At 42.3% G+C, this 23862-nt stretch overlaps 1 protein-coding gene across 4 annotated transcripts in view; it reads right to left on the minus strand.

Annotated features, from left to right (window-relative positions):
• PDE4B (phosphodiesterase 4B) overlaps nt 1–18073 on the minus strand; it is a 712123-nt gene extending 694050 nt beyond the window's left edge. Inside the window, exons 1-3 of one of the 4 annotated variants that reach the window (XM_056815007.1) lie at nt 17767–18073; nt 16588–16763; nt 15823–15902 (exon numbers count right to left, since the gene is read on the minus strand). The gene's annotated coding sequence lies outside the window, so the exon portion shown is untranslated. Of the gene's footprint in view, nt 1–15822; nt 15903–16587; nt 17259–17361; nt 17473–17503; nt 17729–17766 lie in introns of those variants that run through there. The other 3 variants (XM_056815010.1, XM_056815011.1, XM_016429861.2) reach the window with 3 other exon arrangements.
• Between the last annotated feature and the right edge of the window lie 5789 nt (nt 18074–23862).

Raw genomic sequence — 23862 nt, forward strand, 5'->3', positions numbered from 1 at the left:
CCCAGTCTGAAGAACTGCTTATTCTTTTCTCTCTGAAGAGGGACACTCAGGACCTTAACTCAACCAGCCCACAGTTATTTTAAGAGCCTACTTACACTAGGTCTGCAAATGGGAGGTCCTGAGTTCAAATCTGACCTGAGATACTTTCTAGCTGTGTGACCCCAGGCAAATCACTTAATCCCAAATTGTCTAGCCTTTAAAATTCTTCTGCCTTGGATGCAATGGTTAGTACTGACTCTAAGACGGAAGGTAAGGTCTTTTTTTTAAGAGCCTCCTATATGCCAGGCAGTATGCTGAGCATTGGGACACAAAGACAAACGGAAAATAAATGATCCTTGCCCTATCAAGGAAGACAATGTATTCATAAGTTCATACAAAATATGCCATTAATCAACAAACATAGATTATGTTTCAGGCACTGTGCTAGTGGTGAGAATATAAATAAAATACAAAGAATTCCTACTCTCAGGGAGCTCATTTTCTAAATAGGGATGGAGGCTGGACCTAAGGAACTATCAGGTGGGCAAAGTCCTTTAACCAAGGCAGCTTCTCTTCAATTTAGAGGCTGAGAGAATTACTCTGAGAGCTTAAGTGATCTTCCCAAGATCACACAGTAAGTACGGCAGAGACAGGACTTGAATTCAGATCTTTCTAACATCAAAAACTGCATTTCCTCTAGGTCTCTCTGCTTTCTCTTCTGTTCTAAATACAAAACATTTGGGGTTCTGGATGTGAGGAGCTAAGGAAAGGCCCCATGGAGGCTGCACTTGATGTGAGTCCTAAAGGGATTCTAAGAGATGAGATTAAGGAGGAAATATATCCTAGACACAAGAGACAGATGGCACAAAGAAAGGGCACCAAAAAAAACAGCATTGGGCTTCTTCAAAAATCTCAAAATTATTGCGGATTATCACTCAAAGATGAAGCTTCACCAAGACCCACCCATTGCCCTACTTGCTGGCTGATTACACCACGGGACGAATGCCCCTGGCACCTTCCTCTAGAGCAGCTTGCTGAATTTCACATGAATTCTCCAATGCAGAGGAAATAGCCACCTCACCTCATTTTGCAGATAAAAAATGTTCAATAAGATCCATTATCTCCTTTGATGTGGATAAATAGCTCCTTTGAAGAGTGTCTGCTTCAAGGGGAGAATAAACCCACAATTGTAGGGCATTTTTGTAAATACCATGAATGTGAATGGAGAAATAAAAATAATGGAGCTCTGCCAAAAGTTTGGGGGATTTTACCTTTGTAAATAATGACTAACTCCTCTGGGGCCCTTCTCCCAATATGTCATTAAATATTTGGGACAATGCTACTCGGAATGGCGTCTGATTTTGCATCTGAGAAATCATGCCAACAAGAAATAGAGCAATGAGCTGAAGGAATGACTAATTTGTAATTCTATCATTAATCTGAAAACCTCTGAATCACCAGTGATTAGTAACCGAACAAAAAGGGAACTTCGTTTCTCATTATCTGTCGCATCTGTCATTTGAGGGAGGCATCATATTGGGGGTACTTTGGTGCAAAGCTAGTTGAGTGTCAAGGCACACCTTGAGTCAGCCCTCTAGCTTGACATCAAATGTCAGCCAAGAAGAATTTGCAAATGATCTCATCTTGGGCTCATTGACTATACAAGTGGAAAGGACCACAGAGGCCAGGGAGTCCAAATCCCTCGTTCCACAGTGAGAAAACTGAAGCTTGAAGAACTGAGACTCCTTGACCAAGTTTACTCAGATCCTGAATGGCAGAACTGAGATCCAAATCCAGGTTTTCTGACCTCGAATCCAGTGCCCATTCCACAAAACCACACGGCACTCTGTTCTGTGATTCACTTCCTAACTCCTGCATCTATGGAACCATTGTTTAATTGAAGTCAAAAATACTTCCTTGGTTTCATTTAGAGCTGTCCAACACACAGTCCTTGGGACACATTGTGCATCCCCTAATACTTCCAGATGCAGCCCAAACCAGATTACAACAGTGAAAAGCCATTTTACAAAATCAATAAAAATGCAATAAAGCACAGATAATGTTGATATGTAGTTTTCTAAGTCGATATGGATCTAAAAGGCATCCTTATGTATGATTAAAGGGGCCCCATTTCTATTTGAATTTGTCACCACTGGGTTAGTTTATTTCTGGCTTCAAAGAGGTGGAGAACATTCAATTTAATTAAACCTTCCTGCCCTCAAGAAGTTCATATTCTTTAGGCATTCTACAGAAACTACCAAGCATATTTCCAAAAATATTCTTATTATTATTTCTATAAACAAATACGATTCTTACCTTCCATATGAGAACTGATGCTAAGTATCAGTTCCAAGTCAGAAGAGCAGCAAGGGCTAGGCCATTGTGGTTAAGTGACTTGCCCAAGATTACCCAGCTAGGAAGTAACTGGGGCCAGATTTGTACCCAGGATTTCCCATCTTCAGGTCTGGCTCTCTAACCACTGAGAAACCTAGCGCTCCCCTTCATTATTTCTAACTGGAGAAGCCTGAGAACCCCCTAGGAAGACTCATGACATATTACATGTCATATATGATAAGAAACCAAAGCACAGGAAAACTTCCTACACGTACTCTAAGCATGTTTGTGTTATGTTGGATTTTTTTCTTTATTATAAGTAATAACAATAGCTAACACATTTGTATATATGACTCTTTAAGTTTAAAAAGCATTATATATATATATATATATATATATATATATATCATTGGATCCTCCCAACTACCCTGTAGATACAATTCATTTTACAAATGAGGAAACTGAGTCCCAAGAGGTTTTACATCTAGATTGTGTCTGAGGCAGGATTTTAATTTAGGTCTATCTGTCTCCAAGTCTTAGCCTCCATCCACCATGCCACAGACTCAAAAACTCTAACATATTGTGAATTGCATTTTTGATAGAAACCATCTCATTTTACTAGGAAAGAAAAAAACAAATTTGTGGGACTTTTTATATTTTGTAGTTCTGAATGTGTTGTATAACACAACAGAAAAACACTTCTTTTCAATCCTAACTCTCCAGCCATGGAGAATGGTTGTCTTACTTTCACCTTCTTAATATCTCTTGTTAAAGCATTTCTTACTCTTGAGAAAGTGTGAAGTAAGGGAAAGAAATCAACGGGAAATATAATTACACCAAGCTGCGGAGAGGTCGACCTCCATTGCTACGCATTATCACTCATCATCCACATGAAATTTTCTCTTCTGAACCTCATTGGTATTCTCCAAAGGAGCCCTGTTCTTGCCCAGGATAACCAAGTAGGAGGTGTGATTCACAGAAATAGCAATTCCTCTTCAGAAAATGCATCCATTGAATAAAATCTGAAATCTCCAGTAGATCTCAACGTAGAGGAACTAGAACATTAAAGGAGATTCTGAGAATGAGGTGCCTTCGATGTCCAGATGAGGATGCTAAAATGATCCCAAAGGATCGGATCCAGACTCCACTAAAGAGCCAGCCCAAAGCCAATGAACAAGATTTCATGGCTCTCCAATCTCACAGCAAGTGAAGTCAACGAGCATTTTTTTTATTAAGCACCTACTTTGTACCAAGCACCACGCTAAGTCCTTCATCCTTAAAACACCCTTCAGAACATGAAGGAAGGAAGTATCCATGGGCAATGGTGTCAATTAAATTAAGTATGTCAAAGATGTTATTCCCATTACTAAGACAAGTAATATTTACTTATACGTTGCACTGGTTAGGCATGGGGACTACCTTTTCCTTCATCTGTATCCCCAGCCCTTAATCCAGTGGCTAGCACATAGTAGGTGCTTAATAAACGTTTGTTGACTGACTGATGGCATGAAACAATATCTTACCTTACAAATAATCTGAACTAATGTCAGTCTAAGAATGACAACAGTGCCAAATTCAATGTTAAATAAATTAAAGAGCTCTCTTGAAAAATAATAATAGCTGTTGCACCAAATTATCAACAATAGCCTCTCAACTCTATTTCATTTAATATCCTCTAATCAAAAATGATTTAGAAATGATAGAAATCAGTGCCATTGAAATGAAGAGGACATTGGAAAAATGTCTAGAACAACAGAGATGCTCCAAAAATGGAGAGGAAGCCCTGAGGAGGCTTGAGCCCAGGAGAATTCTGTGTACCACTCAAGTTGGCTAATGACAGACTGGAGTATGCCACGTCATGCCTCATATCCTGTGTAATATCATATCAGATGTTGTCAGAAGGGGCTCCAGAGACCGTGTAATCCATATCCCAGCAAGAATGTCCAGCATGAGATAACGCCACCCCTCTCTCCCCCCCACAACGATCAAATGGCTTTTATTAAAGAGTGAGAGGAAAATGACTGCCTCGTGAGTCAGCGGTCCATCATGTACCATATTGTTTTATACTACTAATAATAATAGTTAACATTTATAGGATGATTACTGTGTGTCAGGAGTTGTGCTAAGTACTTTACCATTGACCCTCACAGCAATTCAGGGGGAATAGGGGATTGTTGACCCCATTGTACAGAAGATGAAACTAAAGCAAACACAGGGTAAGTGACATGCCCACAGTCACACAGCGAGTCATCCCAACTAATTCAGTCTGAGGCTGGATTTGAACTCAGGTCTTCTGACTCCAGACATAATACCCTATTATGTTGTATTCTATATTATATTCTTATATGCATGCCTCTATGTCCATTTAATTCCTTTCCTTTGGGATACCATGCCTTTTATTTTATGCATTTAATAGTATTCTGAGGAGGATTCTCTAGACAACCCACAGTTTGCTGGATGACAATAAAAGGGTTAAAAGCTGGTGTTCCAGAGAAACCTGCCTTGTTCCTCAGCCAGCCTGCCTCCTCTGAAACTGGAGATCTCCTATCCTGATAGGTCATCCCTCTACAGAGAATCTCCTGGTCTTATTTCTCATAAGTGTCACAAAGAAGGAAATAACAGAAAAGGGAGGAGGCTTTCGGAAAACTGCCACAAATCCCCCACTCGCTGTCTTGCCTCGGAATTCTTCCAAGTGTTGATCATTCTCATTCCTCAGTCAAATTATTTGGAATTAGGATATAAGGAAAATGGCAACATTCTCATTTTAAAGAATTTGCTAGCGATTGTCACAGCCCAGTACACTGACCTCCCTCCTGCCCCCAACTCCCCACCCCTAGCCCCAACCAGCGACACTTTATAGAGGAGAAATCAAGTGGAATGACATTAAAATAAGTCTTAAAGGAGAAAACAGGAGTATAAGGGCAGCCAGACCCTGCAACATATCAGCCAGAGAGGGTAGAGGCAATTCATGGCCAGGGAGCCCTCTACCTCCTTGGGGCAAAGATCATGTTACAGATGATGAAAAGAGGGGAAAAGTCATTGAGGAATTTGTCCAGCCTCATATGGCCAAAAAGAATATGTAAGAGATTTGAACCCAGGTATTCTGGTGCCCTGCCCACTAGTCAGGGCTCCTTTTCCTCGAGGCTGCTTTCTTGTTAAATACAAAAAGTCAAAATGTCAAAAAAATTATTTTCACAAGGCACAACAAATATTGTTTGGAGATCTGAAAGGGGAAAATAATAACCATAGTAATAAAAATAATAAAAGACCTTTTCTAAAAGATGCTAACTCCTCTGAGATTACCTCTGAGGGGTTTTTTAGCCATTTCCTAGGGTGGGTGTTCTCAGGGGCAACATAGCATGACGGAAAGAGTACTGGGCTTGGGTTCTGTTGACCTGAGTTCATCTCCCAACTCTGTCTTTCAGGATAGACCTTATGACTTTGGGCAAGTTATTTCCTTTATCCGAGCTTCAATTCTCTCAACTGTAAAATGAATGGGTTGAACTGGAGGATGTCTGGTGTCCCTTTCTGCTTTAAATTTATGATCCTGTGACCTTCTTTTGTCTCAGAAGTGTCTGACCCTATAAAAATGAGACTTTTCACTCGTTAGCCTCCAACACACTGAGGCCATGAGCAAGCATCCTATTGGTGATGAACTGATTGTAGGGGAGATCCATCACAGACCCTAAACTGAAGAGGGATTCCTTATAAATTGTGAGGTCTCCCAGAACCTCATGGTTGTGAATAAACTTGTGCTGGACTGTATCATATGCGCAGAACATCTTGATGACCTTCCTTGGGGGCAGGGGGGGGGTCTTCATTTGCACCAGCTGCTGCTCTGCTTGGTCCCAATCTACCATCATCTTCATCAACCAGAATAAACTCATCACCAGGAAATGTGTCATCACAGAGGTTGCTTCAGTTTTGGTCCTCACACCTCATCATCAGCACCCTCTGCAGTTTCTTTATCTCTGATTAGAGGGCAGAGAACAGAGCAAAAATCTTCTCCCAAAGCCTCCATCATAGAGGGCTCAAAATCCCAGCTATTTCTTTATCACTAGCTGCTTTGGCTGGTTGCAATTCCATCATTTTTGTCATGTCTGACAGTTTCCTCATCTATTCCTCCCTTTTCATCTTTCTTTTGTATATTCTCTTCTCCTATTTCACTGTAAACTCCTGGAAGGCAGGAAGTGTCTTTCTCATTTTATCCCCAGCATTTAGCACAGTGCCTAGCAAATAGTACCTATTTAATAAATGTTTATCATCATTATTGTATCATCTCCTGGGAGAGATCTGTAACTACTCAAGAGAATTTGGTCTAACTGTCCACACGGGAAAAACCAAGTGGATGAAAAATGATTATTGTCCCGATTATAACATGCAGCTTGAATGACAACCTATAGACACATACATGCATACTGATGAAAGAGTCCTATAAGTTGTGCATATATACACTGATAAATATACTGATGTGTATTTGTGATAGATAAGTATAATATAAAAGATGTACTCATGGCTGAGCTCTAGAAAATGTTTATAGATAGATAAATATAGACTGATAAATGAAGCCTATAAATTGGCTATACACTGATAGATACAGACACACAGATAAACGAGCTTGCCTATAGAGAGTTATATAAATTGCTAGATGGATACATTGATAATTTTTGATAGATACTGCAAAAATTAGGTCCAGAGTTTAAAGAGAAGAAGAGAACTGTCTATTTCCAGGAAATTGCATAGTTCTCTCAAAGACCTGAAGTGTCTTCCTGTGACAAAGCCCATCTTTTTGAAATCTATATTGTTTGTCTGTGATCATGGAATAGTACAATTGCCAACAAAATTAAAGATAATTATCACTCAGAGGGCAGTGGAGAGGGGCACAAGGAGGCTACCACACATAACAAACGAGCAAAATGAAGAATATAATCAAAGCAATGTAAGATCACAGAAGAATGTGGGCTGATTAGATGGCTCCAGTTTAGTGCAACAAATGGATGACCCATGAGTTCCATGCTGACTTTAGAAGAAATCAAAGAAGAATCTTGGCACATTAGATGGAGCCTCCTGTAGAAATAAGCATGGGCAGGAGTTGGACAAAAGTGGGTAACTCTGGAAGGATCACAATCTGAGTCATGAGAAGGACCATCTACATCGATGAGACCCCCAAAGCCATTAGAGATGAGTATTTTTTAACTAGTGAGTAAGTGACTATGGCATGAAGAAATTACCCCTGCCTTACTGTGAGAGGCACACACTATGCCTGGCTCCTTTCCTGAGTCTGTGGCAGAGTTGAGAACCCAATTATCCAAAGCACGTTATTTCTCTCAGGTGTAGTCCTTCCATCTCTACAATGAAGAGAAGGCTTAACCATTTTCCAGTGATGCCAGCAGCAAAACATGCCCTTGTTTGTCTAAATCCTTTTCAAGGTGTTTATAAGAAAAAATATTACATGTGCAGATTTTGTTTAGATCGGTGGTCTGAGGCAAAATTGTATGTTTGTTTTTAGTTAATACCCTTCTTCAATTTGCATTAGTTTCCTCTCAAAACTTCTAAACCCTGTTCTGGGTCTTAAATATCCACCAATTGCTGCCGTTGTCATGTTACGGTGAGCACGATTCCAGAATAAGAGGAGAGCTGCGTAATTCTGTGCTGCAATCCAGGAAGATTTGTTCATCTGATTACAAATTCATCTGAAGAAAGGGACAAGGAACTACATAATGTGCCTTAGGGGGCCAGTTTGGTCCCTAATTTAAATGTTCTTGGCAGTAGCAGGACAGCCTTGAAACAATATTCACTACCTTCCTTTTGAAGTTTTGTTCATAGACATTTTTGAAGCTCTGTTGTTCTCAGGAAGGTGAATGGCTGTCCACCATGGCCAATCCGATCGATTGAGAGCCAGAAGGGACACAAGACTGAAAGCAGGACACTTGCTGGCCATGTGTAAACACAACGAAGGATGACAAGCTCTGCTTTGAAATCTCCTCATAGAAAAATTCTCTGAAATTGATTGCCATTCTCAAATCCTCACCATCCTAGCCAGCACGAGTCTCCAAAACATTCTGTTAATTAGGTTAATAAACATTTGAACCCTCATTGTACATGAAATGGATGGCGAAGGCTTCTGTATTCTCCATTAGGTGAACAATATATCTGAAATCACACAGGAGCTAAATAGAAGGTTCTCCAGCCAGAGCCAGAGTAGACGGAATCCTGAGAAGGTCAGGCCTGCTGGGCTTTGTAAACTGAATTTTGTTCCCAAGTCACTGACAGCATCAATGATGAAATGATATTTCAGGAAAGAAAGAAAAATGTAAGTCATTAATAATCAAGGCCCTTAAGATGGATCGTCCATTCTGCTGACTTCAAATCTCAAATCCCTGCCACTTACTCCCTAGGAAGTATGGGCAAAAGACCATAGAATCATAGATTTAAACTACCAGATACATAAGATGCCTCTATTCTAGCCATCTCGTATGAAGATGAGAATCTGAAACCAGGAATAGTTCATTGAACTAATGACATGGGTAAGACGTGTCAGAGGCTGGATTTGAACCTATCAATGAACTGACAACAAATTCAGAGCTTCATTGAGCAGCCTCCCAAGTCACTCCTCCTCTCTGGGTCTCAATTTCCTCATCTGTAAATGTGAGAAGGAAAATTAGACTATCCCATTGCAGATATGGTACCCAAAAAGGAGTTACTTCCATTTTACCAATGACATACTAAAAGTAATGTATTTTCTAAGTCTATAGTTTATTGTGGGCATGTTTATGTGCTGAAACCTATCCCTTAAGAAATGGAATAAAAGAGTGTTATGTGCAGGGTAGCCTTCTAAGCAGAGATTCTAGCTATGTAAAGGCTACAAACGTAAATGGAAATACATTTGGTAAAGGGTTTTGTGGAACAGCTAGAAACACATCCTAACCCTACTGAAATCTGTTGAGTACATTATAGTGAAAGGACATCTTCTCTATACAGCTTAGAAATAAAACAGAGTTCACCTGTCCTGTGGCTAGGAAAAACAGATGATCAAAATTAATCACTTCCTTAGACTATCATTTCCATTAGTATCAGGGGCCACCTCTGGGAATGCACATAGCTGGCTACCGATGACCCTATGCAAATTGATGTGGGATGGTTGGCCCTTTGACAAGAAGAGATGGTCAGTCCCCTCACTAGCCACTGAGCAGGAAGAGAAGATGACTCATTAGTCATTTAGAATTTATTTAGAACCCAACCTCAATTCTTTCTCTTGCCTTCCAGCTGTGGATTGTGTCAGGATTAGTTCAAACCACTTCCCATGAGTTCTGGAGGAAGGGCAGGATGCTCTGTCTCCAATCCAGCTGCCATGGGGCCATGAGCGCCTGGCAAACAAAGCCCCTGCTGAGTTAGGCTGGGACTTTTTTATTTGTTCTTTCTTGATGTTAGGGGATTACACATTTCTCCTGATATATATACCCAAACTGGATGCCCTTCAATTGGGGAATGGCTGAACACATTGTGGTACATGATTGCGCTCAAAGGAATAATGAACTGGAGGGATTCCATGTGAACTGGAACAACCTCCAGGAAGTGATGCAGAGCGAAAGGAGCAGAACCAGAAGAACATTGTACACAAAGACGGATACACTGTGGAACAATCGAATGTAATGGACTTCTCCATTAGTGGTAATGCAATGAATGATCCAGGACAATTAGGAGGGATCTACTAGAAAGAAAACTATCCACATTCAGAGGAAACACTTGTTGGAGTAGAAACACAGAAGAAAAACAACTGCTTGAATACATGGGCCGAGGGGATATGGCTGAGGATGGAGACTCTAAATGAACATCCTAACGCAAACACCAACAACATGGAAATAGGTTCTGATCAAGGTCACATGTAATACCCAATGGAATTGAGCATCAGCTATGGGAAGGGATGGGGGAGGAGAGGGAGGGAAAGAATATAATTCTTATAACCAAGGAATAATGTTCTAAATTGACTAAATAAAATTTCCCCCAAAAAAATTAATAAAAAATAAATTAAAATTTTATTAATTTTTTTATAATTTATAATGTATTTATATATATTATATGTATACTATATAATTTATAATAAAAAATAAAATAAATAAATTTAAAAATATATATATATACCCAAACTTGGGTGGCTTCAAGATATCCTAAGTACTTTTACTTGAAGATGATGAGCAACTTGTAGAAGAGTCCCAGGCTATTACACTGGAACTCCAAAAGAAGCCAATCACCAACAAGAAGATGGTCCCAAGTCTGGTCTGCCTTGCCAAAAGGTAGGGGCCAGGAGTTACATGGACAACTAAGAACCAAGGCAACATACAGCAATTCCAGTTATGTTCTACTGTAGTTTAAGCATCAGTCATCCAGATGAATAAACTATAGTTATACATTAAGTGACTGAATTTTGCCTTAAGTAGTTTTGGCAGTGGACCCAAATCCATAGGATCCCAAAAGCCTTAGTTCATTTTTATTCTCATTAAATCTGTGTAACTATATATCATTTAGAATTTCTTTTGAGTATAGAAAATAAAGACCTGCTCCATAGGTGATTCCCATCTTCTATTTACTACCTTTCTAACTCCTGCCTTTGGGAAGGTTTAGACAGGAGCTGTGATCTAAGATATAGATGGCAAACCATTTTCATGGTGTCAGCACTGTAGTTTAATAGCTAAGGAACGTGGGAAAGAGTGAGCTTAAACCCTTTCACATCAAGAAAGTCTGATCCTGGATATAGGGGTCCAGAGCAGAACAGTGTTCCAATCCCTTGGGGTCAACAGGGATTTTTTTATTATTAGGCATTTATTCATGCATATAACCGCAAAGAAGAAAATAGAAAACAAAGCAAATAATTAACTTTAGTCCTCTTTAGGGGTTCTTAACTGTTTTTCTTTTTATGTTTCATGGATTCCACTGGCAGTTTAATGAAATCTGCAGAACTCTTCTCAAAATAATGTTTTTAAATGCGTAAAACAAACATACAGGATAACAAAGGAAACTGATTACATTGAAATGCAGTTATCAAAAATATTTTTAAAAATTCATAAACCCAAGGTAAAAAATTCCTTTTTTGGGGGAGACTAAAGAGATTCAACGTGGGTTTGTGCGGTACACTGGGAATTGTGCTTTATTTGGAGGCAAAGGACCCAAGGGTTGAATCCCATTTGATACTTGCAAACTATGTGACCTTAGCAAGTCTCTGGGCTTTGATTTCCACAAATGTCAAATAACAGGGCATGACTAAATGCTCTCTAAGGTCCCTTCTCAGCTTAAATCTATGGCCCTATAATAAACAATAAATAAATAATTTGACATTTTAAATGTCTAGTGAATACTAATGCTAGAATAAATTCTTACTGGGTATGCTGTGATGGAAAGACATGCAAACTCCATGATTCCCCAAGAATGAAGATACAGATAAACATGCAAATATCATGACTCCAACATTTAAGGAAACTACTGGTGATAACTCATCCAGGAAATGTCTTTCCTTTAGAACTATGAGCAATAAAGAAAGCCTAAGAGTTATAATGTAAGAAGACAGTCCTGATTTATTTTTTCCAAGTCAGAAATAGGCTGCTTTCTGTGCAGTAGATCAGAATATGTGTGCTGTGTTAGATGGAGCCACACAGCTCAACAACCCAGAAGAGATGACAAATTGTGCCTCTCTATACAGCACAATGGGCATGTTTTCCAATTGTCAATGCCTTCACCCAGCAGGAATAATTGATGAGAAATGTTGGTACAGTCAGCCTGACACAGATTCCCAATCAACAGCACCAAAAAAAAAAAAAGAAAAAAAAGCCACTCCGGAACATGCTGCGTTCTGGGCTCTAGTTTCAGGGAGGGGTTCTAAGAAGAAATCAAGGCAAATTTATGGAGCAGAGTGAAAAAGGTGAGGGACAAGAGGAAACTCTTTGAATGCCAGCGTGAAATAGGAGGGAAACATAATTTAAAGATCCCCCAACTCACCAGCAGTATTTCAGAGCAGAGCCAAGCTCAGCTATAACCCAATGAATATGACATCCAGACATAACTAAACCTAGAGCTATCAATAAGAAGCACGTGAGGTCTTCAGTCTCCCTAAAGAAATGATGAAGACAACGTGGCAGAAATAGGCAACTAGCGATTAGGGGTATAAATGCCCCTAATCAGGGCAGAGCCATCATAGACACATGGGAAGGAATTCTAAAATCATAGAACAGTCCCACTGACCTGAGCATGAAACCATAGCTTAGCACAGTGCCTGGCATGCAGCAGATACTCAATAAAAGATGACTGACTGACAGCACTGGGCACTTGAGAAATATTTGTTAGTCTGAACAGTCATTCATCCAGTTGTCCAGACTTCCACAAGCAGGATCTACCCAACTGACATTCTGTGTTTTCTCATGGGTTGACTGAGACCAGCTCTATGTTTATGGAAGAGAATACCTGATCTTAAGAGAATGAGAATGACAACAGTATGAATAGACAAGGAATAAAAATGAATTCTATCTACCTACCTATCTACCTATCTATCTATCTATCTATCTATCTCTTTCTCTCATCTATCTGTCTATCAATCATCTATCTATCTATCCATCTCTCTATCCATCCATCCATCTATCTCTCTATCATCTATCAATCATCTATCCACCTATCTATCTATCCATCTCTCTATCCATCCATCCATCTATCAATCATCTATCTATCCATCCATCTATCTATCCATCCATCCATCCATCTTCTCTGGACTCAAACACTTAGCCAGAAGCACCAACCTTCCCCGACATTCTGCATATGCATATATAGACCCTCATTTGGCAGGGAGGAGGAAAGGCTGTGATGGTTGCCATTACCTCCTGGGACTGATTTCAGGAGGCTCTTCCAAGTGAGGTCAAGATTTTCTTTGCTGGTACCTCTTGTCCCCAAACCCAAAGAAAAGCAAATATGAACTGGGGATAGTTCTGCAACCCAGATTTTCTCCAGTGTTGGAATCTCTCTCAGGATCATGCCTACTAATTGTGATTATTCCATGGAATTCATTTGTAAATGTTTTGTCTAAAATGTTTTTTTCTTAGATTTATAAGCATTTATTAGTAAAGAGAAAAAGAGAAGCAAGGTTTCCAGTCTTTCTAATTTAAGGAAAAAATCCAATCCCCCATTGCAGCCTATAGTTCCCTCTCATCCTCCACTTGTCAGAGATCAAGAGATAAGAGCTTAGAGCACCAGCCCAGAGACAGGTACAGAAGCAAAAAAGAGCTACTCAGCTTCCCATGCTGGCTTTTCCAAACCTAAGCTTCCCCCAGATCCTTTCCTTGGTCAACAATTCTCAAATGTCATGCCACCTGCCCTGGCCTCTCTGGTTGTTGTGGGGGTCATTGGTGGTGTACTCCTTGGATTTGGTACCCCTTGCAAGCTTGCAAGACTCCAAAATCCCCACTTAAAGATCAAGAAAGAGATTTATTAATAGCATTAAATCCTTGGCCAGCAAGACAGCATAAGTAGAACAACCTGGAGGTTGCCCCCTCAATGCCTCCATTCTGGGATTGTTATATTCTTCCAACTCAATTCAATGGGGCAATCAAAGGAGAGTAATCTCCAAGGTCTGGTGTTTTAGGTTAAGAGTCATGAGGGCTTAAGAGAGCAGAGGAATTTCCCCTATAATGGTTTGCCTGAGTTTCTGGGGATGCAATGCCCATGCCATCTCCCCCCTCTCCAAATATCTAAGGGAAAAAGGGTGATGGCCTCTTTCTTCTGTAGCTTCTTCAGAGCTGAAAATGGTTGTAGAGCTGTCCCTGAAAATCTGTCTAATCCCAAAAATTTTCTCCAAGTTCATGGCGCCCAATGGTCAGCCCATGTTGGACTCACTCATTACCAAATATCAACATTCATGAACTCCCAATTCTAAAAAGGTTGTGTGTACATAGAAATCCCTCCACTCTCCTCTCTGATATGTCAGCAATAAAGGGAGGCAAAGAGCTTCAGAAGGGAGTGGCAGTGGGGAAAAGAGAGGCACAGAGAGAGAGCAAACTGAAAGGAGCAGTGATAGAAGAGACACCCTGGAGGGATGAGTGCTTGATTTGGAATCAGAGAATTGGGATTTGATTCCTGGTTTTGCTACCTTACTAACTGGATGGCCTTGGACAAGTATTTTCTTCTCTGTGATTCTGACTCTTTATGACCCCATGGACCATACTGTCCAGGGAACTTTCTTGGCACAGATATGGGAGTGGTTTGTCTTTTACTTCTCTATGGAACCAGGTTTCCTCATCTGTAAAATGAAGGAGATGGACTGGTCTCTTCCAGCTTAAAATGTGTCCTCACATGGTGGTGACTGACAAGGGATAGAGAAAGTCTATGCAGCTCTTATCCAAGTCCTGGCAATTCCTGGGTTTTGATATGATTCCCCCACATGAGCTTTATCACTGACCCAGTTTACCAAGAAAGGAGCAGACAACTATCTGGTAAGCTCTAACTTCCACCTATCTGCCAATTCTTATTCAGGAGTTTTCAGCCATTCTGGTCCAGTCTCTGCCTATACAGGAAAATCCTATGCTTGGCACATCCTGGGTACTAAATAAATATTTTTCATTCCTCCTTTGAAGTCCCTGGACTTTTCTTTTTTTGTCAATGACAAGCAATTACTAAGCATCTCCTGGGTTATGGGCATGAATGTAAATAGAATAACAATTAGCCTCAAAAAATGAAAACAGTTTTGGAGGGGGGAGGCTTGATTACTAGGAAGGTATCAGAGCCTTGGGGAGCCTTAAATTGTCCAGTTTTATTTATTCTTATACTATCCAGAAGTTTCCCACAGCTGGAAACTACCAACACTAGAAAAGCTGCCAGCCACCTAGTGCTTGGCACTCAGAGTAGTAGAAAGAAGGATACTTAATATGTGGTAGGATGGCTTCACCTTTAAAGAAAAAAAATCATTTTTAAAAGTCTCAAGTCAAACCAGTGTTTAAAAACAATGCCCACATAACCATGGAAAAATATTCTAAATTAATTAAATAAAAATTTTCAATTACAGAATAATAAAAAAAAACATAAAAACAATGCCCACTTTTGTACCTTCCTTAAAGGAGAATCCATCCAATCAGTCAGTCAATTGTTGTTCAGTTGTGTCCCATGTTTTCCTGACCTCATTTAGAGTTTCCTTGGGGAAGATAGTGAAGTGATTTGCCATTTCCTTCTCCAGCTCATCTTATAGCTCAGGAAACTGAGGCCAATGGGGTAAAGTGACTTGCCCAGGGTCACACAGCTACTAGGTGTCTGAGGCCAGTTTGGAACCAGTCAGATGTCTTCCTGGCTCAAAGCATGGCAGCACCTAGCTGGCCTCAATTAGTCAATAAATGTTTATTAATCGCCTACTGTGTTCCAGGCATTGTGCTAAGCTTCCATTCCAGAAAGCTGGCACTGTAACAAACACTGATTGTGAGCCACAAATCTTCCTGAAGTCTAATAGCATAACTCCCGATATTTGAATGGCCATTCTTCACTTACCCTTCTTCATCTGCTTCCAAGCAGCCCAGGAATTGGGCAGCTGGAGGACTGCAAGGTCTGAGAAGATCCTGGCTTGGCTCCTTGAAAAAGAGAAGAGGAAGCAGCCACGTGAGGAGCCAGCCAGCGCTGCCAGCACCTGAGCAGCACCAGGGCGCCCCTCACCAGGAAAGCCCAAGGAGCTTCTTAGTTCCCAGTGGCGGACCTTGAAGGTTAGGGGAGAGAGTCAGTCCCACCTGAGGAGTCCCAAAGACAGAACCAGTCTCAGGCTGTTTCTGCAAACTCCTTGGGACTTTCTGCTCCTTGCAGGGCTCACTCCTCCCAAGGCCCCTGTGTAATCGGGACCCCCAATCCTATCTCGGCTTTTCAAAGTCATCTACGTCTCCCACTCTGGCTGATCCCATGGTCATTTGGGGTACGTGGGGGGGGGGGTCTGGGTCCTCCTCCCTTTGGGATTTGCCTGCCCAGAAATTAGAGGAGCAAAAATGCACTGGGGAGGGGGAATTGGGGCGGAGGAGGGATCAAGGGGAGATGGATAGCCCTGGGGTAGAGTAACAACTGCAAAGGGCTACCTCGGTGGGTGCCAAGCGTCCCTTGGGTGGCTGTGGATTGTCTACGTACTCAGCCCTAAGCTCAAACCTTTAGCTCTTGCCCCAGGATGCTCCACTCCCCCCTTTGGGCACGCACACTGTGTACTTACGAGGGCTGGCAGCTGCGGAAGGAAAGAGGGGGCAGCCACCCCGGGCAGCTTGAGCAGCGCTTACTTACCTGGAACCCCCGCGGGCTGGCCGCAGCGCTGCGCTCTCTCCCTCTTCCTCTTGGACGTTCCGGGCTGCTCTCCCTCTCTCTCTCTATTTCTCCGATGCTGCTCCCGATGCTGCGGCTGCTGCAGCTCCTCCCGGCCCGGGGCCGGTGCAGCGGCGGCTGCTTCGGTCCTCCTGGGGCTGGGGAAGAGCAGAGCCCGGGAGGGCAGTGCGGGGCTCGGGCGGCGCTCGCTTGTGAAGCCCGGCTGGGGGTGGGGAAGGGGGGAGGAGAGGAAAGGAGGTGGGGACGGAAGCGCGCGGGGGCCGGGACTGACTGCCCGCTGCCCACGGGAGGGGCGCGGACCGCAGGCAGGCAGGCAGGCAGGCAGGAAGACAGGCCGGCGGGGAGGCTGGAGAAGAGAAAAGCCGAGGCAGGCGACCGCCGCGCGCTGCTGCACTGTTCTCCCCCACCTCCCCTCCGGCGCGGAGCCTCTAGCTTCTCCCCCTGGAACCCAGGGTCTGCCTCCCACGAGCCCCCTGCTGCTCGTCCCCAGGCCCCTCTCCCGCCTGGCCGGGCACTCCCTGGCCCGGAGGCGCGCAGTCCTCCTGGTACGGGGAATGACAATGTAGCCTATCTGCCGGCCAGGGGGCTGCACCGGGACTGGCCACCACCTGTCAGTTCAGGCTCCCGCCGCGAGCTTGCTAGTCCAGTCCGTCTCCGCCTCCCGAGCCTCCCGCCCCCTGGGGACCTGTGCCAGCCCGGGGCAGCTGCCAGGGAGGGGCCGCTGTTCTTCCTTACCCAGAGCGAGCCCACGGGAGCCCTGGCACCCCACCCGCTCTTCCCCATGGGCTCTGCACACCTCTGTCCTCTTCCCCGTTGGCTCCCCTCCCCCAGCATGACCCCCCCCATTCATAATTTCAGCGGGGGGAGCTCCACGCACCCTCCCCTAGCCGCCCGCGCTCTCTTGCATCCGCCGCCCCTCTTCCCAGCGTGGCTGCCCCTCGCTAGGCATCTGCTGGGATTGTGGTCCTGGGCTCGCGAAACCTTCCCCCGCCTCCCCTCCTCATCCCTTCCCTCGGGGCGGCTGCACAAAGCCTGCGGGCAAAGCGCTACTGCTAGGGGGGGAGCAGGCCTGGGGAAGCAGGCAGTGAGTGGGGAGGGGAGCAGGCTCAGAGCACGGCACCGCATCGCACCGCACCGTACCGTACTGGAAGATGCTATTGCACAAAGGAGCCCGCCAGGCTGGGAAGACGATGATTTGTGGGACTCTACGCGATGCTGCGCAGTGGAGCGTCTGGGACGAGAAACTCCGGGAAAATCCGCAGCCAACACACCCTGGGACAGCCAGATGGGCCACCCAGAACTTGGGGCGGGATGTGGGCGACTGGTGAGCAACAGATTTGGACTGCGCTATGCCTGGACTGACCGGAAAGCTTTTGGGTGGAGACTTGCCAGTGCCTGAAAGTTGGAGGAAACTTATTTCCTTTTCCCTATGTTCCAGTCCTTCCGGAGCAGTGTGACCCTGGGCAAGTCACCTAACCTCTCCCAGCCTCAATATCCTGTTCTAAAGGAGAGGCATCTAGATTTGATGTCCCCTGTGATCCTTCCAGTTCTAAAACGATCATTTAATATCTTTCCTCCCAGAAAGGAAGCAATCAGAGCTGGAAGAGGCTACCTAGTCCAACCAATTTCACCAATATCATAACTAACAAGTGAGTTCTGGAGCCTTTCCTGGAAGACCTCCCATTAGGGGGAGTTCATTACCTAGCTCATTCTACTTTAGGAATGCTCCAATTGTTTGGAGGTTTTCCTTGACATCGTGTCCCTTTGTAACCTCTGGCCAATGACTTCTAATTCTACCTGTTGGGAACAAGCACCAGAAGTCTCATCTCTTCCTCCAGAGAGCTCTTCAACTGTTTTGTTTTTTTTTAAAACCCTTACCTTCCATCTTGGAGTCAATACTGTGTATTGGCTCCAAGGCAGAAGAGTGGTAAGGGCTAGGCAATGGGGGTCAAGTGACTTGCCCAGGGTCACACAACTGGGAAGTGTCTGAGGCCAAATTTGAACCTAGGACCTCCCATCTCTAGGCTTAGCTCTCAATCCACTGAGCTACCCAGCTGCCCCCTCTTCAACTGTTTTAAGACAGCTATGATGGTCCGTTCTGTATTCTCTTCTCCAAACTGAACCTGGTGGTCTTTTCCTCTCATAGAAGAAAAGAGGAGCTCTATGAAGTAACCTTATCCTTAGAATCAGAATTCCATTTTCTTATAGCAAGTTAGAACTGCAATGGTCAAAATTTAGATGTTCAAGATTTAGAGCTGGAAGGTATCTCAGCGGCCAACCTTATTTGACTGATGAGAAAATTGAATCCACAGAGGATGAGAGATTTAGTCAAAGCCATAGAAAAAAATAAGTATCTGAATCTGGATTTGAACTCAGATCCTTTAAATCCAAAGCCACTGTCCACTTGGCCAAGGTTCTGCCTGCAACACTTACTGGCTATGAGACTTGGACATATGCATTCACTCATTTCTCTGGTGCTCAGTTCCTCAACTATAAAAGGAAAAGGTAGAACCTGATGGCCACTGAGGGTCCCTTCCATCTCTAAAATCTATTCTCCCATGAGCCTGCCGCCTTAACCTGTTGCTTCCATTCCATGGTGGCAGGAGACCTGGTATTCAGCTAATGGGATTCTGGGCTCACTCCAGTTAATTCCAACAGAATCCAAGCATCATTCTGATGGAACTAGTTGCCATTGTTACTCTACAACTCATCTCACATCCACTAACAGCACGATTGAGGCCAGTGCCAAGAACTTGGAATGCCAGAGCATTGAGGGGAGGGCTGAAAGCCAGCAACTCCTGCTATGTAATCCCATTGCTGACACATTCTCCATCTGCAAAAAGGGTGGCTTTTCTAGAGGGCAGTCAGTATCCATTAGTCAAAACTATAGAGATAAGGGGGAGCCTTGCCAATGTAAGGGTGAGTATAGTATTGGGTCCAATTTGTGAGTCATCTGGAAAGGAAGGGACCTGTTTAACATGCCATCCTCCCCCCCCCTTCAAAACTAGGGATGATTTGGGGCATGCCCTCCCCCACTTTCCTCTGAGCCATTCTGTTCCTGTGAGAAAAACATGTCAACAGGAGTCTTAGTTATGTCATTAACAATTATGTAGCATTGTATTTTTTGTATCTCTCATACGCTCTTTAATCTGGTGATGTGCTTCAGAACAATAAGAGTAGCCCAATAGCTTTCCTTCTCCCAGAAAAAGTCAAACCCATTTCTACATGCAGAGTATAATCTTGTTAATGGTTGTGAGTCACATCGTGTTTTCAAGTATGTAATCATTTTTGTCATTAGTTCGTCTTCTATCCAGGTGTCTGGGAGGACAAGAGGGACAGACTCCTTCCAAAGAAATGAATCTTTGAGTTATTTTGACTTTAAATATTTTATCCACTTCTGGAGTCTTTGAGCACAAACCACCAACAACAAAAAGGTTCAATTCGCTTTTAAATTTTTCTTTCTTCCTTCCTTCAATCCTTCATTCCTTCTTTCCTCTCTCTCTCTCTCTCTCTCTCTGTCTCTCTCTCTCTCTCTCTCTCTCTCTCTCTATCTCTCTCTCTCTTTCTCTCTCTCTGTCTCTGTCTCTCTCTCCCTTCCTTCCTTTTTGTTTTTATATATGCATCCATGGGCAAGACTAACTGCCAATATCTAGCTCCCTGAGAGTATAAGCCAGAGTACATATTGATGTGATATTTAAATTCTTATTTCTGTTTCTATATCCCTGATGACTATAGTCCTTAACCACCCTGAGCATCTGGTCTTAATTCCTCTATGACTGGTTTATAGAGATTAGGGACCAGAGGGACTAGTAGGTGGGCACTAGCTTTTGGAATCCAGGAGAGGTGACATTTCCTTGCAGTGGAATTCTGGGTGAATGATTGAACCATTTTTGCTTGAATTTCCTCTTCTACAAAACAGAGATAATAATAATAGTAGTAGTAGTAGTAGTAGTAGTAATGCCTAAAGCCTCACAGGAAAGTTCTGCAGGTCAAATATAGCAATACCTGTAAAGTGACTTGCAGGCTTTTATTTAGCCCTATAGAAATGTTAGCTCTTTCTTTCTTTCCTTTAGCCTAGTTCAACTACCACCACCTTTAAGAATCCTTTCCCAAAACTTTCTGGTTTGAGCCCTTTCTCCATTTTGAAATTACTTTGTATATACTGTTTGTCAGTCTTGTATTTCTCCAATAGAAGTTAAGTTCCATGAAGGCAAGAGTTGTTTCATGTTCTTTTTCTTTTAACTTTATATTCTTGAAGCCTAGCAGTCTCTCAAAAATATTTGGTTTTAATAAATGCTTGTTGAAATCAAATTAACTGAATTATCAACAAATAACCCCTAAAATTAATACAGAAGTAGAAACATTGAGACGTAGAGGAGGAATAGATAAAATGGAAAACAAAAATAAGTGATAAATCTAAAAGCTAATTTCTTTAAAAAAAATTCAACAATCTTGAACAGAATCAATTTAGTTGGCCCAATCAAAATGAAATTACAATAATGAAAGAAATAAAAAATAATTATCAGAATGTTATGGTGCTAGTATGTTTAGCAAAACTGAAAATAAAAAGAAAATGGAGGATGGTCTAAAAATATAATGTATATATAAAATACAAAATATCTTATATATAATGTTGTATAAAATACCTAAATTATGAGAATACAAAATAGAGATCTTAAAAAACCTAGTCACAGAAAAATAAAAATGAATACACTAAAGAAGAAGTGTACCATAGTTGAGAGAGCTATCTTTGTAGCCAAGAAATCCTGGTTTCAGCCTATTTCTGACATATCTCTCTTCTCAAACTCAAATAAAAGTAAACCCTAGATACTGCATATTGGCTTGGAAAATTATAAATCAACATTATCTGTTTGTCTCTTATTTTTATTCATTCTGTTAAATATTTCCCAATTATATTTTAATAAGGTTCAGACACACTGGAGCATTTTATGGGCTGCAGAGTTTGACATCTCTGCTCTAGGCAACTCTTTCTAAGATCATAACTTGTAGAGAAGGAATAAACCTACATGAGTCCCCTCAACTGAGAATTCTGTACATTAAAGAAATAATGAGTCCAGTTTCTTTTACTAGATAAAGACTGCCAGAGGAGGGAAAATGGATTAAGTTGGATTTACAAGTAAATTCTATCAAAAATTTACAAAGAAGTCAATATCTCTGCTACATAAATTATTCTCAACAATTGAGAAAGAAAATGTTTTACCCAATTCCCTTTTTATAGACCTTGTCTTAATATCTAGCCCTCAGAACAATAATGCAAAGAAAGGTAACACTGGACCAGTATCACTAATGAATACTGAGGTATAAAAATCTGAATAAAATTCTAGCATAAGGCCTCAGCAATATATGCAAAATAAATTGAGAGCAAGCTAGATTTAGATTAAGCAGATAAGGATAACAGCATTAGGAGGGGGGGAATTATGATAATCATATTTTTAAAAGCTCAAACTACAGGGTTATAGCAATGGATTCAGTAAAATCTTAGGACAAAATACAACAATCATTTCTATTGAATTGAACTGAATTGAAAGGTATGAGGTGAAATACTGAGTGAACAAAAGAGTGAGTGCCCCAACATAGTGACCTGTACATTAATGCTTATCCCTTGTGTCTTTGGTAATCGAAGAGTGAAAAAAAAAAACCAAAGATGCTGTTTCTATTTCTGATTCTCCTCTTTTGAGCAGGACTTTCACATCACCCATTGATTGAGGAAAAATTATGGGAGACGCATCCTTGTACATGCAAAGCATTATGCTGAAGAGGAGGGTAGGGTGGGGAAAAGATGCACAGCTAAACCAATGTCTGCCCTTTAATGCTCCTTAGAGTCTCTTTATCAGTATGAGTATGTGGGGTGGAGGGTCTAAAAGCCCAGGTAGCCATATTCAGATCCCTAAATGGACCTCTGATGTCATCAGTTGGGATGCATGCCTTTCCATCTTGGTATTCTGATCCATATCCCTCAGCACAAGAAGACATTCAAAATGCTGGTCTTTCCCTCCATTTCTCATGACCTTAAGAATACACCAGAAGATTCACTTCAGTTCTCCACTAGTCATCTGTTCTCCTCACTAACTTCTCCTTTTATTTATTTATTTTTAAAGATTTAATTTTAAATATTGTTCCATGTTTCCATGATTCATTTTTCTTCCCCTCCCCTCTCTCCTCCCCTCTCCCAGGGCCAACAAGCAATTCCACTGGGTAGTACAAATGTCACTTGATGCCTATTTCCATATTATTCATTTTTGCTATTGAGCAATTTTTAAAGCCTAAAAACCCCAAATCACATACCGAAAGATGGTAGCTAAGTGATGTCATATGATCTTCTTTTGCATTTCTACTCCTCTAGTTCTCTCTCTCAATGTGGATAGCATCCTTTCCCATAAATCCTTCAGGAGTATTGCTTCTAGTTAACTTGTCCTTATATGATTAGCCCATTTCCCTGATGGTACATTTTGCTATTTGTTAAGGTTGTGACCTGCTTACACCCACCATGCACTTCTCCATTACTCTTCACCTTATTTTCCTTTTTAATTCCTCAGAGCGTGTTGTGTTCCATGACTCAGAGCCACGTGGCAAGACTGGTAGAATATTAATAATAAAAAATAGAGGTCTTTGTCTCTAGAGGGAAAAAGGTTTCAGGTTATTAAAGGAAACTTGCAGTCTCCTGAAGGTAATCCAGCCTCCTTTCTTCCTCCTGCTTAATTCCGGACTGAAATCACTGACTGTCCGTATGTCCTGGTGCGTGTGTGAGGCAGTGGTCCTTCCTCGTGGAGATGCACGATGGAGATTTCCTTCCAAACTTGCCACACCAGAGCAGATGCACACATTCTCTGACTGCTTTCTGCTGCTTCAGCTGCCCCTCTGCATAGACACAAAGAACGGATCCTTTTCTCCCTGCCAGCCTCAAGAGGTCAGAATTATCCTCTGAGCACTGGAGTATGGGTGGAAGGAGTCCCAGCCAAGCTAGGGCATCCCTCCCAGGCCAGTCTGTGTCCAATTCAGGTCACCTTCTGGTTGTGTCTCGTTTCCTTTGGTCCAGGCTTTAAGAGACCTTAAAAGGCAGCAGGCACCTTCTAGCTTTCATGGTCACCTGAGCCTCTTGGGGACCAGGGTCCAGACCAGCTGAAAGAGGGAAAGTTGCTATAGAGAAGGGAAGAGAGGGAAGGATCGTTAATATGACTAAAAGTGCTTAGCACCATGCCTGGCATGAGAGGAAGT

This window comes from Monodelphis domestica, chromosome 2 (genome assembly GCF_027887165.1).
Source record: "Monodelphis domestica isolate mMonDom1 chromosome 2, mMonDom1.pri, whole genome shotgun sequence".
Taxonomy (NCBI): domain Eukaryota; kingdom Metazoa; phylum Chordata; class Mammalia; order Didelphimorphia; family Didelphidae; genus Monodelphis; species Monodelphis domestica.